Genomic DNA, 20,039 nt, shown 5'->3' with positions numbered 1-20,039 from the left:
TATAAGTGCATATAAGCTAATAGACATTGCTGTTATAGTAAGTTATAGTTATAGAAAGGCTTTGCAGAATACATAGAAGGAAGCTAATGATATGATTAAGGCTGCAATCCATTATATGCCTACTCAGAAGTAAGCTCAATTAGGTTTAATGGAACTTACTCCCAGGTAAGTGTGTATTGGATTGCAGCCTAAATGAGTTAAATCAGATGGGTAAAGGATAAAGTAAGTTTCTGCATGAGTTTGGAAGAACTCATTATTTGAGGAGCCATTCATTTACTTTTCAGAAGTCTATATTGGTATGTTTTTACACACACACATATATATGTAATGAGATTTTTAAAATATGTTTTCTCATATCAGTTTTTACAGATAGGTGCCAATTTTAGGAAACCTGTGCAAATTGAAGGTTTGGCTTTTCATCTTTTGCTACTGTATACAAAAGGTAAACTAAAATATTGTTTTAAAAATAATTTTCAGTTTGAATTGACAGGTTACACTTACTCCCTTTTTTTACATACGTTTTAAGAAAACATTTTTTATTACTGATAGGTGGGACTCGTGGTTGAAGAATGCTTTATAATCATAATAGCCACTGAAGAAATCATATAGCCGACACATAGCTGGCATTTGGAACTTATTAGATACCCAGATTACAGCAAGAACATAACAAAGAACATTTCAGCTATTCTGCAAAACATGATTGTAAGGTCATTTATACAGTTTATGTGCTATATAGAAAATTCTTGTTTGTTTTCAGCTGCATCAAGTTATAGGCTCACTTTTTGAATATATGTTTCTTAGTTTCTGTATTACAGATTTCCTTTGATTATTCTTGATTTTGTTATATTCTGTTTCTTTGGATTAACATATGATTTTAATTTTATGTAAATAATAATTTTGAATTACATGTTATTCCTTTCTGCACATTTGATATTGTGTATATGTATATATATACATATAGATTTAATATAAATTTACTCCCCTTGGCTTTTTCTTGTTTTACAACATTTGTAGAAACATGTTGCAGCTCTGTATCTTAGGCAAAAATAGCCTCTTGGCTTGGTCCTCCAGGCACCTGCTGACCATTTGGCCCAATGGTCTCTGATGCTGGGACAGACCTGGTAGATAGATGAGTGGATAGCATTGTACCGCTGCCACCACTAGAATGCAAATGGAATAATAGGTTTATTTATTTATTTATTTATTTATTTATTTAATTCAATTTTTATAACGCCCTTAGCAAGGCTCTCTGGGCGGTGTACATCAAATAAAAATATATATTTACATTCAGTTTAAAAACACCTAATCATCAAATCAACAGTTTAAACATACAACAAAAGTAAGAATTAACCTAATAAACCCACATTAAATACAAATCAGAAGTAATTAGAGAGGAAAAAAAGATGGAACATATAACTATCTTTACAAACATTAAATACAAATACTAAAATACTAAAAATATTAAAAATGCCTGGGCAAAGAGGAAGGTTTTCACCTGGCGCCGATTGTAACTACATAACTTAGGGCTCATCCAGATGACTGCAAAATGTGTGACACGCCCGCTATGTGTGTTCATTATTTTTCAGTCATCCAAATGATGTCTCGCGCTGTTACGCATTTTCGCAGGTTAAATCCGCTCCTTACAATATAGGCAAAAATGCGATTTGCTCTTTAAAATCGGGAATCATCCACTGTACCTTCAGGAGTTAGGATGTAATACCAGGACTTTACAGCTGATGGGCGGTTCTTGGGTGGTTCCCCTTGCCCCTTCTCCTCGTTCCAGCCAATCACGTATCTGCACTTTTGCGCATGTGCGAGAATAAGCCTGGGAAAATTGAACCAATCATCTCAATGGTGGGGTGTTGGGGGGGGTCTGCAACTACTGCGCAGATGCATTTTATTTTTTGCCAGCCTGCAAACTGGGCGGCCGCTCTGGGTGAGATCTGCAATGCACAGCAAGCGAGAAAGGGGCTGCTGTCGGTTTCACGCCTGCCTCCGGAAAGCTCTGTCAATTTCATTGTACTTGCTAGGGTTTTTGCTTCAAATCAGAAAAGCATACATTTGTTTAAGTGTAATATCGCAAATACAAACTTAGAAAAGGGCTTCTGGTCAGTTTCAAGCCTGCTCAGAAAGCTTTGTCAATTTCATTCTCGGTGGGAAGGAAAGGGAGAAGGAGGGGGGTGACAGTTTCTTGCTTTTTTGGAGAAATAAGTGCAATTGCCAGCGTGTGTATCTCCTTAAATATCAATAAAGGCAGAAAAGCATATATTCGTTCAAGTGTAATATCACAAATACAAACTTAGAAAAGGGCTTCTGGTCGGTTTCAAGCCTGCTCCAGAAAGCTTTGCCAATTTCATTCTCGGTGGGAAGGAAAGAGAGAAGGAGGGGGGGTGACACGTTTCTTGCTTCTTTGGAGAAATAAGTGCGATTGCCAGCGTGTGTATCTCCTTAAATATCAATAAAGGCAGAAACGCATACATTCATTTAAGCATAATATCGCAAATACAAACAAGGCAGGCGTGAAACCGACCAGCAGCCTTTCCTTCGGAGGTGAGAACTCCTTTACAGCCATATTGTGCTTCCTTGCAAAGGGGGAAAGGAGCATACGTAATTTTTTTGCTGACCAATTGGTTGATAGGGGGAGGTTTTAGAGGCGGAGCTTGGAAAAAGCGAAAAGACTGTAGGGGTCTTACCGCTGCGTGTGTGGGTGCAAAAAAGCGGGTTTTTTTAATTGGGAAAGAGCGAACTAAAAGGAAAAGTGAGGACTATCAGATGACAAACCGAATATGGAAACCGTGGATTATCCCACTCCGTTTGGATAAGCCCTTTGACTTGAAAGAGCCAAAGGAATGTCAGCAACAATTTATTTTCTGCCACAGTGAGCGGAGATGTTACAAGGTAACCCTCCCTCAGTTAGCAAAAGCAGGCAAATGGGCCACTGGTTCAAGGGACAGTCAATAGTTGTTGCACAATCAAGTTTTTTTACTGATGCCTTACCAAATTGCCCTTTAAAAGGAAACATAATAAACTAAAAGTTCACTGCTGAGATCCTTAAGCTGAAAATCCACATGAGTAGAAAATTTAAAGAGTGGAGAGTAACAAAACAGATGACAAAATTGGGGTGGCAAGCAAACACACCTGAGTTGTGCTTAAGCTATTTGACACAGCATGAGCAAATGGAAGCAGCCCTGCACAATTATGTTAAAAACAGACATTTGCAACACATTTGGGCCCTTATTTTAATATTAGACTAAACAGCTTTAAATAGGAGTGCATGTCAATACTTCAAAGTTGCCAGCTTATGTACTCTGGCCATTTTCAACGGCTTTGGTGGGTGGGGGTACTCCTTCCTTGCTGCCCCACCCAGCCCCTCTCTCCCCCAGGGCCCAGATGCAACTGGGACTTACTGGGCTTGACTGTTGGTGCTGAACCCAATGAAGGGAGGGAACCATTAACACAGTGCAGCATTCTGCCCTAAAACAGAGTTCAGTCGCTCACTCACTGCTTTTTTTCTAAATTACAATTGTTAAAAAAAACTATATACTTCCTGCCCTATCTTGAATGAAGGGATTTACTAAAATATAACAATGCCTTTAAGATCTGAACAGGGTGGTTCATGACAGATGCTCTTGGAGGTCACTGATTCATAGGGTCGCCATAAGTCGTAGTCATCTTGGAGGCACATAACAACAACAACAACAATGCCTTTGAGTATGTTGCTTGGCAACCAGTTTCCAGAGGCTTGTCAAAAAGCCTCATGATGAAAGAATTGCTAGTTGCAAATTTTCACTATAATTTTTCCTTTTCAGCACTAACTTGATAAAAGTCCCATTTCGTATGGATATTGTTGCTACTCTTTTCTCATCTGAAGAAATGGCAGATTTAAAAAATAATGAAGTTTTACATCTGTTAAGATATAGATGTTGCACCGGCAGACATTTCAACAACTTCATTTTTCATGGAATGTCCCTCTGACAAAAAAGGAATCAAATACTGCTGGGCCACCCTACAGCCTAACCAAGGAACCAATTTTTAATTTCCTGGTTGCACTATAAGAATATTTCAGCAGCAACAACAAACCCTGTACATGACATCTGTGTGTTTGTGTGTATTTGAGAGAGAGCCACCCATATGCTTGTTCTGAACGCTAACGTGTCTGTGTATTCTTTTCTGGAAGTGAGCATTTTCACCTGTTCTTTTGATATGAAATTTCCCAGAGTCCCTAAATTCATCCTGACAGCCTACACACATGCGAAGGACAATTCTTTCCTGACAAATAAACAGCTGAGAGGCTTCCCCCCCTTCTCCATAAATTAATGTTGCTGTTGCTGCTCAATACTCTCTGCCAAAAGCCGGTGATCAACTGGGAGCCTCTTACAGTGTGCAGAAAGCAATCGCAAAGAAGGTGAAATGGAGAGCTGCAGTTTCAAGGAGGAAGCTTGCTTCATTTTATTTGCTTCGCTCAGCTTAATTCTGTTCCTGTCTTTGGCCACCTGAGGTCTGGTCTGTGACCCCAAGTGACTCAGAAGACCAATCTGTGCTGTAGAAGTAGAGAAGCCACATCACATAAATCACCCCCTTTTTGTTTCTCCAAATTGAATGCTTGCTATGGGATCAGGTGACAATTGTCCTTTTAGGAAGAAATGTGAAGAAATGTGGCCTAAATGGAGAGTGTATCGGGTTTCATTATCTCTCCATATCATATTTGATGGGGTTTCCCAGGCTGCCTCACTCCCTTTTTTTATTGTGCACTCATCACAGAGGCAGCATCACAGAACCCTCAGTAGCTAATGCCTGACCCCTTGCTCTCGCGTTACCACTCTGAGTGACCACTTTCAAGCCAAAAGGTCACCAACAGCCCTGCGCCTCTGTGGAGCTGCGGTGCATCATCAACCTCATCACCTTTGTCACAGAGAGATGAGAGCTATCTGGGCAGCCAGCCCAACACTGCAGATGGCCCATATATTGTGTGAGAGGTCAAAGGGAGGGATGTGATTTCCTTTCAAGCCAAGGGCCGCTTCCTCCCATATGGTGATTTCCTGGTGCCACCTATAGTGGGTGTGTGTAGGAAGAAGTGTGCTCTCTGTATGTGCCCTGGGAGGTGAAATGATATGCACATATGGGGGATGTGGGGGTGGAGGGGAGCTCCATTACAAGAATATCTTTCTTTGGTTTTTATTTGGACATTTGTCTGCAAATTTTAATGTCCCACCTAGGACATAAATAAAGAAACAAATAACATAGTGCCAATATTCAGGCCAGGATTCCCTCCAGCTTGCTGTTCTTGCATTTTGTGTTCCTCCTTGGTGACCTCCCAGCACCTGCCACTACCCTTAATGGGATCACTGCCGGCCTCTGCTTCCTCTGCAACAATATGGCTCTTTGCGGAAAGCAAGACCAATCAAAATTCTATCAGCTTCACTGGATTCAGAATAAAGTGCTAATATGGATGAGGAAGAATGTAATAAGGAAGAAGCATTCTATCTAGCCAAGTGAAGCACTTTTAGAGGTAATTTGTTTCAGTGGGAAAGTTAAGCATCTGTTTTAAGTTCTTCCCCTTGAAATAAGAGATCCTGGAAGTGCTTCATTTTCGCAGCTTATGCCTCAGATAATGTGCATCATTTTTACTAAGTGTAACATTTAAAATTCCTTGATGTTGCTATGTGCCTCCAAGTCAACTACGACTTATGGTGACCCTATGAATCAGTGACCTCCAAGAGCATCTGTCATGAACCACCCTGTTCAGATCTTGTATGTTCAGGTCTATGGCTTCCTTTATGGAATCAATCCATCTCTTGTTTGGCCTTCCTCTTTTTCTACTTACTTGTATTTTTCCAAGCATTATTATCTTTTCTAATGAATCATGTCTTCTCGTTATGTGTCCAAAGTATGCTAACCTCAGTTTCATCATTTTAGCTTCTAGTGATAGTTTCATCATTTTAGCTTCTAGTGATAGTTCTGGTTTAATTTGTTCTAACACCCAATTATTTGTCTTTTTTGCAGTCCATGGTATCCGCAAAGCTCTTCTCCAACACCACATTTCAAATGAGTTGATTTTTCTCTTATCAGCTGTTTTCACTGTCCAACTTTCACATCCATACATAGAGATCAGAAATACCATGGTCTGAATGATCCTGACTTTAGTGTTCCGTGATACATCTTTACATTTGAGGACCTTTTCTAATTCTCTCACAGCTGCCCTCCCCAGTCCTATCCGTCTTCTGATTTCTTGACTATCATCTCCATTTTGGTTAATGATTGTGCCAAGGTATTGATGATCCTTGACAAGTTCAATGTCCTCATTGTCCACTGTAAAGTTGCATAAATCTTCTGTTGTCATTACTTTAGTCTTTTTGACGTTCAGCTGCAGTCCTGCTTTTGTGCTTTCCTCTTTAACTTTCATCAGCATTCGTTTCAAATCATTACTGGTTTCTGCTAGTAGTATGGTATCGTCTGCATATCTTAAATTATTGATATTTCTCCCTCTAATTTTCACACCTTCATCTTGGCCCAATCTTGATTTCCGTATGATATGTTCAGTGTACAGATTAAATAAATAGAGTGATAAAATACACCCATCTCACACCCTTTCTGATGGGGAACCAATCGGTTTCTCCATATTCTGTCCTTACAGTAGCCTCTTGTGCAGAGTATAGGTTGCACATCAGGACAATCAGATGCTGTGGCATTCCATAGTTTTTCATGATCTACACAGTCAAAGGCTTTGCTGTAACCTATAAAGCACAGGGTGATTTTCTTCTGAAATTTCTTGCTCCGTTCCATTATCCAACATATATTTGCGATATGATCTCTGGTACCTCTTCCCTTTCTAAATCCAGCTTGGATGTCTGGCATTTCTCACTCCATATATGGTAAGATCCTTTGTTGTAGAATCTTGAGCATTACTTTACTTGCATGGGATATTAAGGCAACAGTTCGATAATTACTGCATTCCCTGGGATCCCCTTTCTTTGGAATTGGGATTATTATTATTATTATTATTATTATTATTATTATTATTATTATTATTATCTTTATTTATACCCCGCCATTTTTCCAAAACTGGAACTCATGGCGGCTTCCAGATAAAAAATACATATAATTAAAAACATACAAAGTCTACATTAAAATAAGATTAAACTATTTCCAATATTAAAACCATACACACATATAGCTAAAAGAGTTCAGACTAGTTTAAAAATGATATAATAGACATTAGCAATGCAGCACCCTTCACGCCCTATCCTTAGCCTTCAATTCCAAAGGCTTGTTGGAATAGGAAGGTCTTTGCTTGTTGGTGGAAGGACTGCAAAGAGGGGGTCATTCTTACCTCCCTAGGAAGGGAATTCCAAAGCCTAGGGGCAGCCACCGAGAAGGCCCTCTCACGCGTCCCTACTAGTCGTACTGGAGAAGATGTGGGTATTGAGAGAAGGGCCTCTCCTGAGGATCTCAGGGCCCGGGCAGGCTCATACAGGGAGATACGGTCTGATAAATAGCCTGGACCTAAGCCGTATAGGGCTTTATAGGTCATCACCAGCACTTTGAATTGTGTCCGGAAACAGACTGGCAACCAGTGGAGCTTTTTTAACAGGGGGGTAGTATGGTCCCTGTAACCAGCCCCAGTTAACATTCTGGCTGCAGCACGTTGTACCAACTGAAGTTTCTGAACAGTCTTCAGAGGCAGCCCCACGTAGAGCGCGTTACAGTAATCTAAATGGGATGTAACTAAGGCATGTGTCACCATGGCCAGATCAGACAGCTCAAGGAACGGGCGCAGTTGGCACACTAATCTTAATTGTGCAAAAGCACTCCTGGCCACCGCAGAAACCTGGGACTCCAAATTTAACGCTGAGTCCAGGAGGACACCCAAACTGCGAACCTGTGTCTTCAGGAGGAGTGTAACCCCATCCAGCACAGGCTGTATCCCTATTCCCTGAGTCGCCTTACGACTGACCAGGAGCACCTCTGTCTTGTCTGGATTAAGCTTCAATTTGTTCACCCTCATCCAGTCCACCACTGATGCCAGACACTGGTTTAAACCTGAGACAGCTTCCTTGGAATTAGGTGGAAAGGAGACATAGAGTTGGGTGTCATCAGCATACTGATGGCACCGAACCCCAAACCCTTGGACAACCTCTCCCAGCGGTTTCATGTAGATGTTAAATAGCATAGGGGATAAAACTGAGCCCTGAGGGACCCCACAGGCCAATGTCCAAGGGGTCGAACAGGAATTCCCCAGCACCACTTTCTGGGTTCGTCCCTCCAGGAAGGAATGGAGCCACTGCAAAACAGTGCCCCCAAGTCCCATCCCAGCAAGGCGGCCCAGAAGAATACCATGGTCGATGGTATCAAAAGCCGCTGAGAGGGATGTATATGGAATGCTTCCAATCTGTGGGCCATTATTTAGTTTTCCATATTTCTTGACAGATTTTAGTCCAAATTTGGACTGATTCAGTCTCAGTAGCTTGTAGCAACTCTATTGGTATGCCATCTATTCCTGATGATTTGTTTCTTCCAAGTATTTTAAGAGCAGCTTTCACCTCACATTCTAAAATTTATGGTTTTTCGTCATATGGTTCCTCCGTGACTGAATCTGTCATCCTGGCATCTCTTTTATAGAGTTCTTCAGTGTATTGATTCCATCTTCCTTTTATTTCATCTCCGTCCGTCAGTGTGTTCCCCTGTTGACTATTCAACATCCCTACTCTTGGTTTAAATTTCCCTTTCATTTCTCTAATCTTTTGGAACAGGGCTCTTGTTCTTCCCTTTTTGTTGTCCTCTTCTATTTCTATACAGTAGAACTATTGTAATAGTTCTCTTTGTCCCTACGTACTAGTCGCTGTATTGTTGCATTTAGGGTTCTGACTGTGTTTCTATCTCCTTTTGCTTTTGCTTTCCTTCTCTCTTTAACCATTTGAAGAGTTTCTTCAGTCATCCATTGAGGTCTTTCTTTTTAACTAGAGGTATTGTCTTTTTGCATTCTTCTCTGATAATGTCTCTGACTTCTTTCCATAGTTCTTCTGGTTCTCTGTCAACTAAGTTTAAAGCCTCAAACCTGTTCCTTATTTGATCTTTATATTCTTCTGGGATAATGATGCGTTTTCTCCACTTAATGCAAAACCTAAGTAACCAACTCAGTCAGTCTTAATACTAAGTGTGTCAGGAGTGCTCCTCTTATAAAATATCAGCATATGAAATATATATTAGATATACAAGGGCCCCAAGATTCACCTTGAATTTGTATCTGTGCTTCTGTGTTACTCTGTGGTCTCTCTTCTTCAATCTGTAATTTGGTTTCTAAACTACTCTGTGTAAAACAAAGCTCCGTGTTTCCCATTCACTATCATGGGGGATTTAAAAACATATAACTTCTTCCACTTTGGCCGAAGTTGATTAAATTTACAGGCATGGAAGCCCCTCCAGAGTGGATTAAGCCTGCCAAATTTCAGACAAATAGGTCCAGGGGCTTTTAGTGGGAGAAGTAAAAGGGATTAATAATTTCTATAGTCCATTATGGGGGTGAGTAGGGTTTTGTCTCTTGTGCTTTCTTATCTTAAAATATCGAAGAGGTGGCCAAATGGTATATATTTTTACTTTTACAGTTTTAAAAACTTGGCAGCTTTACACTGGCCCCTTTATCTCAATAGTAGTTTTATGTCCTCCACTAGGCCTTAAAATGTTGTAAACCGCTCAGAGAGCTTCAGCTATGGGGCAGTATACAAATGCAATAAATAAATAAATAAATAATGTGAGGTTGTAAAAAATGCTGCCTACAGAGTTCTCAAGAGTTGTGGTAGGTGGTGGCATTGTTAAAGCAGAGCAATGTAAGAGGGTTTTTTGAAAAAAAAACACTTAAATTATACTTTTGTACTACAGGCAGGCCGCGCTTATACAGCAGGTTCCATTCCGGACTGCCACCGAAAAGCGGAAACCACCGAAAAGTGGAACCCCTTGAAAATAATGGTGTGCGTCACGCGAAAATGGCGTGCGATGAAAAAAACCGCGGTAAAAGCAGAACAAGTGTCTTAAAGTGGGGACTTTCTGGAATTGAAAGCCGCCGCATTAGCACCACGCTGAAAGGCAAAACGCCGTAAAGCGGGGCCCACCTGTATTGTTTCCTTAAAGTGTTTTGCTTTGACTTCATTCATTATGTTGGTTTGGTTTTAAATGAGGTTTTGTACACCACATAGTGCCACAATTCTCTCTGAGTGGAGGCACTGGGGGAAGAGGACTCAGAATAGGACCAGAGGGGGATGAGATCATGCAGCAGACCCTGCTTGATAAAGCCCCCCATTCTGCCCCAGATATTCCTGGACCTGACAAGGTGAGAGACCCAGGGACTGCCCCTTCCCAGACTCCGGAGGACAGAGAGGGCTCAGGAGTGAAGCCTGCTGTGACAGAGTGGGAGAGTTCAGAGTTACACCTAGCGATGTCTCCCAGGAAGAGGCAGCATCTCGAGAGGAGACTCAACCCCTTGGAGGACCACCTGTCTTTAGGCAAGGAATGCCTGCAGAAGCCGGGATTCTTGTATCTCCGCCTCTGCTTAAAGCTTGGCGGATAGGCAGGGACACTCTTTGGAATGACCTTGCAGCTCCAGTGCAGCCTTGGCATTGTTGTTACAGATCTCGGACTTGTGAAGCCTGCCCTTGGGCCTGGCCTGGCCTTAACATCTGCCAACCCTTCACCTTGGAAGAGCTCCTGGACAGTATCTGGCTTGTGCATGCCTCTGAGCCTGTACCATTAATCTGCTTTAATAAAGTATCACTGCCTTACTTACAAGTAGTGCTGTCGTGTTTGGGCAGGGCACATAAGTATATTTCCATTTATTTTATTACATTTCTATCCCACCTTTTCTCCTCCAAAGAGCTCAAGGTGACGTACATGTTTCTCCTTCTCTCCATTTTATTGTCACAACAACTCTGTGAGTAGGTTAGGCTGAGAGATAGTGACTGATCCATGTTTACCCAGTGGGCTTCATGCCCAAGTGGGGATCTGAAACCTGGTCCCACAGGTCCTGGTCCAATATCCTTACTACTAAACCACACTGTCTGCTATATAAACATAATATAATAAAATAAAAATCCTTTGCTGCTGTACTTTAACCAAAACAAAACAAAGAAACCACCCAATCCAGAGCTCTTCAGTGCTCCATAGGAAACATTTTGGGCAGACTCACATCTTGCAAAGCTGATGGACCTAGAGAAACATAAAGATACAGGAAAACACAGAGCTATATACTATGGAAAAACAAAGACATAGCAGTGACATGAGGCTTTGTGGGCCCCTGTTCCACTTGTGGGACTTTGTTAACATTTATTCAACTTAGAAGGTATGGGAGAAAACCTCCAAATCACCCCCGTTCATGTTGTTATTTGGCCCAGACTAAGGATGGATTCACTCCTTGGTTCCAGTCCATGTTTTGGTTTTTGCAACTGGCTTGTGGTGCCAATCCGCAACATTTCCCCCACTTTTTTTTTCCTATTTCCAGTCTGCTTGTAATAGCTAACAAAATTGCTAATGCTGTTGGCATCACCTGACAATTCTGCCTCTGGCCTCAGGATACTGCGGTGGTGACCAAAGATGTTAATGGTGATTGTTATCACATTAAGAGAGAAATACACATTGCAGCACTTCAGAGCAAAACCTTTTACATTAATAACGATGTCAAATTAGCTGCAGATTTGTTTGTTTTTTAAAAGCCAGTGTTGCTGACAGTCGCAAGCATTAGTCAAACTCCATCCGAAAACATACAGGATTCAAGGATTCTGACAGAATTCAGTAACAAATCTGACAATGCCGAAATTCACCCCATCTCTAGCCCAGACACAGAACTGCTGCACACCCCTAATATATATAGCATTATATAGTAATACCTCAGTTAAGGAATCCTCCAGGAAGGAAGCTCCTTTTAAGGAAGGCTTTTTTAAAGGTGAAACTGACCAGATTTGCTTTGCTATGGATAAACTTTCAAGCCTGTGCCCTTACTATAAGGTGAAACTGACTAGCTTGTGCCTTTGCTTTGCTATCAATAAACTGACATGCCTGTTTGCTTTGTATTAAAGAGATCTCTTGCTGTCTCCCAGTGCTGGGAAGGAAAGGATCCAATATGATTTAGAGGAGGGGAAGGGGGAGGGGGTGCTGGGTAAGCACCCTTTGGAGTCCCTGTTGAAGCTGCCCCCCATCTATGAGAGTGTGTAGGAACCTGTCCCTCTTTCCACGTTATTTCTACCTCTGGTACCAACGTTTCTGGTAAAGAACTAATGTCCAGGAATGCATCTATATCATTTTGCATATCAGTGATATAGTGTTTATATTTATAGAAATATTTATTTGTTAAGAAATAATCAATAAATTAATAGTTGCAGGAAAAGGCGCAATGTTCAAACAATATCCTCTTAATTTGTAGTTATATGATTTATTGGCTTAGAATGTTTGCTCCTTCTGCTCTTTTACTGGCCAGCAAATGTTCAGGCCATGTCACACAGCTTCTTACCAACAGAAGGCAACAGACTTCTTCATAATGTCTCTCAATGCTCTAGGGAGGGGGGGTGAATGTGAAAGCAACAGAAGTCCAGTTTACTTTGACTCCCTGGGACATCTCCTTGCAACTCCTTGCAATACATGTAACTGTCCAACTGCCAAGAAAATCCAACACGGTCACATTTGACTTCAAAAGAGGAAACTTCACAAAAATGAGGGGATTGGTAAAAAGAAAGCTGAAAAACAAAGTCCAGAGGGTCACATCACTCGAAAATGCTTGGAAGTTGTTTAAAAACACTATATTAGAAGCTCAACTGGAGTGCATACCGCAGACCAGAAAAGGTACCGCCAGGGCCAAGAAGATGCCAGCATGGTTAACGAGCAAAGTCAAGGAAGCTCTTAGAGGCAAAAAGTCTTCCTTCAAAAAATGGAAGTCTTGTCCAAATGAAGAAAATAAAAAAGAACACAAACTCTGGCAAAAGAAATGCAAGAAGACAATAAGGGATGCTAAAAAAGAATTTGAGGAGCACATTGCTAAGAACATAAAAACCAACAACAAAAAATTCTATAAATACATTCAAAGCAGGAGACCATCTAGGGAGACAATTGGACCCTTGGATGATAAGGGAGTCAAAGGTGTACTAAAGAATGATAAGGAGATTGCAGAGAAGCTAAATGAATTCTTTGCATCTGTCTTCACAGTGGAAGATATAGGGCAGATCCCTGAACCTGAACTAACATTTGCAGGAAGGGATTCTGAGGAACTGAGACAAATAGTGGTAACAAGAGAGGAAGTTCTAAGCTTAATGGACAATATAAAAACTGACAAATCACCGGGCCCGGATGGCATCCACCCGAGAGTTCTCAAAGAACTCAAAGGTGAAATTGCTGATCTGCTAACTAAAATATGTAACTTGTCCCTTGGGTCCTCCTCCGTGCCTGAGGACTGGAAAGTGGCAAATGTAACGCCAATCTTCAAAAAGGGATCCAGAGGGGATCCCGGAAATTACAGGCCAGTTAGCTTAACTTCTGTCCCTGGAAAACTGGTAGAAAGTATTATTAAAGCTAGATTAACTAAGCACATAGAAGAACAAGCCTTGCTGAAGCAGAGCCAGCATGGCTTCTGCAAGGGAAAGTCCTGTCTCAGTAACCTATTAGAATTCTTTGAGAGTGTCAACAAGCATATAGATAGAGGTGATCCAGTGGACATAGTGTACTTAGACTTTCAAAAAGCGTTTGACAAGGTACCTCACCAAAGGCTTCTGAGGAAGCTTAGCAGTCATGGAATAAGAGGAGAGGTCCTCTTGTGGATAAGAAATTGGTTAAGAAGCAGAAAGCAGAGAGTAGGAATAAACGGACAGTTCTCCCAATGGAGGGCTGTAGAAAGTGGAGTCCCTCAAGGATCGGTATTGGGACCTGTACTTTTCAACTTGTTCATTAATGACCTAGAATTAGGAGTGAGCAGTGAAGTGGCCAAGTTTGCTGATGACACTAAATTGTTCAGGGTTGTTAAAACAAAAAGGGATTGTGAAGAGCTCCAAAAAGACCTCTCCAAACTGAGTGAATGGGCAGAAAAATGGCAAATGCAATTCAATATAAACAAGTGTAAAATTATGCATATTGGAGCAAAAAATCTGAATTTCACATATATGCTCATGGGGTCTGAACTGGCGGTGACCGACCAGGAGAGAGACCTCGGGGTTGTAGTGGACAGCACGATGAAAATGTCGACCCAGTGTGCGGCAGCTGTGAAAAATTCCATGCTAGCGATAATTAGGAAAGGTATTGAAAATAAAACAGCCGATATCATAATGCCATTGTATAAATCTATGGTGCGGCTGCATTTGGAATACTGTGTACAGTTCTGGTCGCCTCATCTCAAAAAGGATATTCTAGAGTTGGAAAAGGTTCAGAAGAGGGCAACCAGAATGATCAAGGGGATGGAGCGACTCCCTTACGAGGAAAGGTTGCAGCATTTGGGGCTTTTTAGTTTAGAGAAAAGGCGGGTCAGAGGAGACATGATAGAAGTGTATAAAATGATGCATGGCATTGAGAAAGTGGATAGAGAAAAGTTCTTCTTCCTCTCTCATAATACTAGAACTCATGGACATTCAAAGAAGCTGAATGTTGGAAGATTCAGGACAGACAAAAGGAAGTACTTCTTTACTCAGTGCATAGTTAAACTATGGAATTTGCTCCCACAAGATGCAGTAATGGCCACCAGCTTGGACGGCTTTAAAAGAAGATTAGACAAATTCATGGAGGACAGGGCTATCAATGGCTACTAGCCATGTTGGCTGTGCTCTGCCACCCTAGTCAGAGGCAGCATGCTTCTGAAAACCAGTTGCCGGAAGCCTCAGGAGGGGAGAGTGTTCTTGCACTCGGGTCCTGCTTGCGGGCTTCCCCCAGGCACCTGGTTGGCCACTGTGAGAACAGGATGCTGGACTAGATGGGCCACTGGCCTGATCCAGCAGGCTCTTCTTATGTTCTTATGTTCTTAACTCAATACTGCATATAAAGGACCAAGATAGGCAGGCTGTAAAACTATCCCTATCGGGCCATTGTATAAGCCAGTCTTAGCGTTGCACATCCATGAGTTACACTGTAGAGTTGCCCAGCCTGTTCCCACCAATGGTGGGTCACTTACTTCCTTATTGACCAGAAGGCTCAGAATGACTCAAAAAGCCATTTCACTGCTAACAACTATTTGTATATTTAGAGCAGTTGGTCAAAACTGGATGGCCTCCATAAATTTCCCCAAGATATGATTTATTTTATTTTATTTACAACATTTATACCCTGCCCTTTGGCCAAAAAGTCTCCAAGAGCAGCTTAAAAAAACCGGTATTAACGATTCTGAAAGGACTACCAAGAGGCCTGCCTCAGTCAGTCAGAAAGGATGATCTGCTGCAGCTGTTGTTGTTCAGAATGAATGAATAGTGAGTCAAAGCAGAAATACAAGACTTCTCCCACTGCAGTCCCAATAGTATTTGATCTAGAGAAGAAAGTCCCTTTGGCTATACCTTCTATGTGCTAGGTCCACATTTGATGTGTTGAAGCCTCACTCACAGCAGTGTGGCATGGGGAAGCCTGCAACATCAGCTCCCCCCTAGCTACAGAATTTCCTTCCTCCAGAGTTCAGTCACAGCAGCCCAAACATCCTAAGTTTCTTCTCTGAGCAATACAAACCTTTCAGGTTAAGCATTTTATTTTTATCAGCTTATTAAGAACAGTTTCTGAATGTTGTTGCCTTTGCTAAATCTTTGGGGATGTGGCAGGCCACAAATCCAGAATAAACAAGTGAATAATATGGAATAAGAGATGCCCACCCATCCCCAGGGCACCACAATCCCATGGGTGGCCATTAGCCACTTGTGCTTGCCTGTTGTGATGAGTTCAGCCTCCCCGGCTACCAGACTTTTGCAACCCCATTGACAAACTTTCCTCCTACATCTCATGCAGGTGGTATGCGGGCACCAACATAGCTGATTCCCCATTGACTGAAAGGCTTTCATAGAAGTTCCCCTAGCTTTACCTCACCCTGTTTCCCTGGAAGAAAGTTACACAACAGGTCCCAGCACAGTAGACATACCCTTCTTTACCTTGACACTTCCCCCCCCCAAAAAAAACCCTGGAGATAATTGGACTACAAACAACATTGTATATTTGGGCTGCAATTCCACCAATATGCAGACGATACCCAGATTTTCCTCTCATTTAAATCTTCCCCACCAGCAGCAATATTTTTATTTTATTTATTTATTTCTGCGTTTTATTTATCGCCCATCTGGCTGGAAACCGAGCCACTCTGAGCGATGTACAAAGTCATAATATATAAGTATCACAACATCAAAACAGCAATAAAACTAAAACAACAGGTAAAGGTTACTACAGTAAAGTTCAATAAAGCTTCTGGCCCGTATAGTCCACAAGGTGCGTCATTTGCGAAACCGAAAGCGGCATCTCCTCTCACTCTCAGCATCCAGCGCAGCAAACAGCGAGAGGCGGCACAAACAGGTCCCACGAAGACACGACCAACAGGAAAGTTCTCCCCGAGAAGCCAAAAGCAAAGGCGATGAGAGGCAAAACGCGGCCGACACAAGGCGAAATGAGCAAGGCCAGCACGGCAGGACAACGGAGGCCGCAGGGGCGCGCCCCAACCCCAGCAGCCAACAGAAAAACTGCCGTGGCAAACAACGCTGTCTCCTGAATAGAGGCCGCAGCCCCAGGCTCACCGAAGGGCCGCAGCTCATCCCCAGCTCCGATCCGGCAACCAGGAAACGGCAGCGGCGGCGGCAGCCCAGCATAGGTGAAAGTCTTACATCGTATTTCTGATAGCTGGTATCCAGGTCAGGTCCGAGGGTGGTGACATAAGGGGGGGAGGCTACCCCGTATTTTCCAATGCATCGTAACCTCCAACAAGGGAGAAATTACAGCATAAAAGCTGTTTGTTGCGGAGCTCCCTCGCCCGTAGCTGTTACTCCTGCCGCCATGATGGTTTACTTTACTTAGGGTTTATCCAAACAGAGCAGGATAATCCATGGTTTCCATATTCGGTTTGTCATCTGATAGTCCTCACTTTGCCTTTTAGTTCACTCTTTCCCAATTTAAAAAAACGCTTTTTTGCACCCGCACATGCAGGAGTAAGCTCAGACTGAATCCTGATAAAACTGAGGTTCTGTTGGTGGGTGACAAAGATAAATTGGGGATTACTGATTTGATGCTCAATGGGGTACTACTGCCCCTAAGAGATCAAGTCTGGAGTTTGGGGGTCATTCTTGACTCCCAGCTATCTATGGAGGTGCAGATAGCGGCCATCAGTCGGACAGCACTTTATCAACTACATCTCATCCAAAGGATACACCCTTACCTCCTGAGCCACTTGCTTCCCAAAGTAGTACATGCTCTGGTCTTATCCCGGTTGGATTATTGTAATGCCTTATATGTTGGTCTTTCCTGGACTACGGTTTGTAAGCTGCAACTAGTGCAGAATGCGGCGGCTCACATGATTAAGGGCAGTCGCCGCCGTGACCATATCACCCCAGTCCTTAAGGAATTGCACTGGGTACCTGTGGTTGCTCGGGCCAAATTTAAGATCCTGGCTTTAACTTATAAGGTTCTTCATGAGGCTGGCCCACCCTATTTAAAGAGTCGCCTTCACTCTCTCCAGGGGCACGGGCTTACAAGATCATCCTTGAATGGCTCACTTCTTATACCTCCAGTAAAAGAAGCAAGGTTGGTGAGGACAAGGTCTAGAGCCTTTTCTATCGTGGCTCCTACACTTTGGAATTTGTTGCCAACTGACCTCCGTCAGGCCCCCTCCCTGTTATGCTTTCGGAGGAACTTGAAGACCTGGCTCTTTACCCAGGCATGGGAAGGGGATTAGGCTGGCAGATTGCAGTTCTTGCGGGGTTTAAATTCAAATTTAGGCTGGCAGATTGCAGATCTTGGGGGGTTTAAATGTTTAAGATTTTAATTTTTAATCTCTAATTTTTAGGATTTTGATTATGTCTATATGGAATGTACTTGTGTTTGGTTGTAAGTCGCCCAGAGTGGCAGATTAACCTCTGCCAGATGGGTGTCTAACAAATTTCATAAATAAATAAATAAATAAATAAATAAATAAACATTATTGCTTGGCCTCCTGTCTGGAATTCCCTGTGAAATTGTGGGGCTGATTACAGTAGGATCCCTAAGAGGTTGAACGGAAGTCTCCTGGCTCACCACAGCTTGGGATACAATAAGAGTGCTGGACATGTCTTGTTTATATCTCACCCAGGGGCACCCACTAACACAGGGGGTGCTGGACAGGATTTGGGTGGTCCCAGTGGAGGCTGCTCTATTAGGCTAACTATGGCATAGCCCTACCACATGAAATGTCATGCAATTTTTAAAAAAGTTTTCCCCAAAATCTCAAAGCCACACTCTTTCAGTTCCCACAGATCCTTCCACAATCCATTTGACCTGAGAGACATTTCTATCAATCTCCCATTCTCTGGCCAGTTAAGCTCTCTGCACCACTCAGCCAATCTCAATCCAAAAATATTGCTGTGGCTAGAAGGTCCCACCCATCTGTTTCCAGGGCCACACCTACACAGTGGCAAAGCTCAGGCCCCCACCTTCTTTGACCAGCCTCGCTGCTTGCTTCTTTATCCAGCTGATGGGCACACTGTGAGTTTCATGGCTGAGTGGTAATTTTAACTCTTGTCCTAGTCCACTTATTATCCCTCCACCTTATTCCACATTCTGGAAAGAAGATGTAGAAGTGAATATGGGCTGGGAGAGGGGATAACATTTTCCCATTGGTCTGGACATTTATGGGGGCCCTTGTAAACAGTTGTGTGTGGCACCTTTAAGATGAACTGATTCAGGCTGCAATCTTCATGGAATTCAGTGGGGCTTACTTCTGAGTAATTTATAGTTATTGTGGCATGAATCCAAACTAGAAATTGTGACAGTAGGGACCCCTTCTGAACCAAAGTAAGACACTTAGGTGATAAGCTGTGGCAGCTGGTGCCCACTAGACTTGGTGGGACCAGAGCTTTGAAGATTACTTTTAAAAAGTAAAAAATTACACTTACAGTTCCATGGTGCCCCAAAGTAGTAATTACTGTTACAATTACAATTGCTCTGAAAGTAACTGATTACTTTTCTCAAAAGTAATCACTACAATTTCATTTTAGTTACTTTTTTTTAAAAAAGCTGCCTACAAGGTGCTGGCCTTGGCTGCTGCACATCTAAGTAGCCTAAAACAACTTTAAAAATAAGCACACACACAGAGGGTAGTAGAACCAGGGACAAGACAAGCAGGCAGAAAGAGTCACTGAGGGCCAATTTAATCTACACATGACATTAAGCATACGGTTTGTCCTTGAGTGCACTTTTTTTCTTTCAGCAATAGCCAGTGTGGGGGTCTGACATGGATTGGGACCCTGGTGTGGTAGTGATTTAGACCTTTGAGTCCTGAACTGTGTCACTCCTGCCCCTGCAGTTTGCTTGGGTGGAAGCTCCCATTCACCCCAGTGGGAGCAGAAAGGCAAAACCAATTTTAGATGGCATTCATTAGAACTGGAGTTTGCAAGTCATAAGAAGTAAATGTTCATGTAATTCTGCACTAGTCGGGCCTCAGTTGGAGCACTGCATCCAGTTCTGGGTGCTGATCTAGACAAATTGAAATGGGTTCAGAGGAAAACAATGGAGATCATCAGAGGTTTGGAAAACAAGTTCTATGATGAAAGTTTAAGTGAACTAGGTAGGTTTATTCTCGAAAAGGCTTGAGTGGGGTACATGATGGTAGTCTTCAAGTAACTCCAGGGTTGCCACATAGAAGAGTACAAAGACCTCTGTGCTAGGACTGGATCGAATGGGCCTGAGTTACAGGAGGGTAGATTTTAGTTGAGGGGAAAATGCGCCAAAAAGATAAGAGCAGCTTAACCATTGGACCATGTACCCAAGGTCAGCTGCCCTCCCCTTCCCTAGAGATCTTCGGATAGAAGTAGGTCAGCCATCTGTTGGGGATCTTCTCTCTCTGGCTTTCTTGCATCAAGTAGGGGCTGAAC

The 20,039-nt window shown here is 42.5% G+C and overlaps 1 long non-coding RNA gene across 2 annotated transcripts; it reads left to right on the top strand.

Annotated features, from left to right (window-relative positions):
* Nucleotides 1–232: 232 nt before the first annotated feature.
* Nucleotides 233–10,759, top strand: LOC133369839 (uncharacterized). 2 transcript variants are annotated; one of them, XR_009759004.1, is made up of 3 exons: nt 233–296; nt 550–702; nt 9,877–10,759. It is a non-coding gene; the product is annotated as an uncharacterized LOC133369839 (long non-coding RNA). The 2 variants fall into 2 exon arrangements; XR_009759003.1 differs by lacking the exon at nt 233–296 and adding an exon at nt 307–442.
* The last annotated feature ends 9,280 nt before the right edge of the window (nt 10,760–20,039 follow it).

This window comes from Rhineura floridana, chromosome 14 (assembly GCF_030035675.1).
Source record: "Rhineura floridana isolate rRhiFlo1 chromosome 14, rRhiFlo1.hap2, whole genome shotgun sequence".
Lineage (NCBI taxonomy): Eukaryota > Metazoa > Chordata > Lepidosauria > Squamata > Rhineuridae > Rhineura > Rhineura floridana.
The sequence above is the reverse complement of the archived record's forward strand: the minus strand, read 5'-3'. Positions and strand labels throughout refer to the sequence as shown.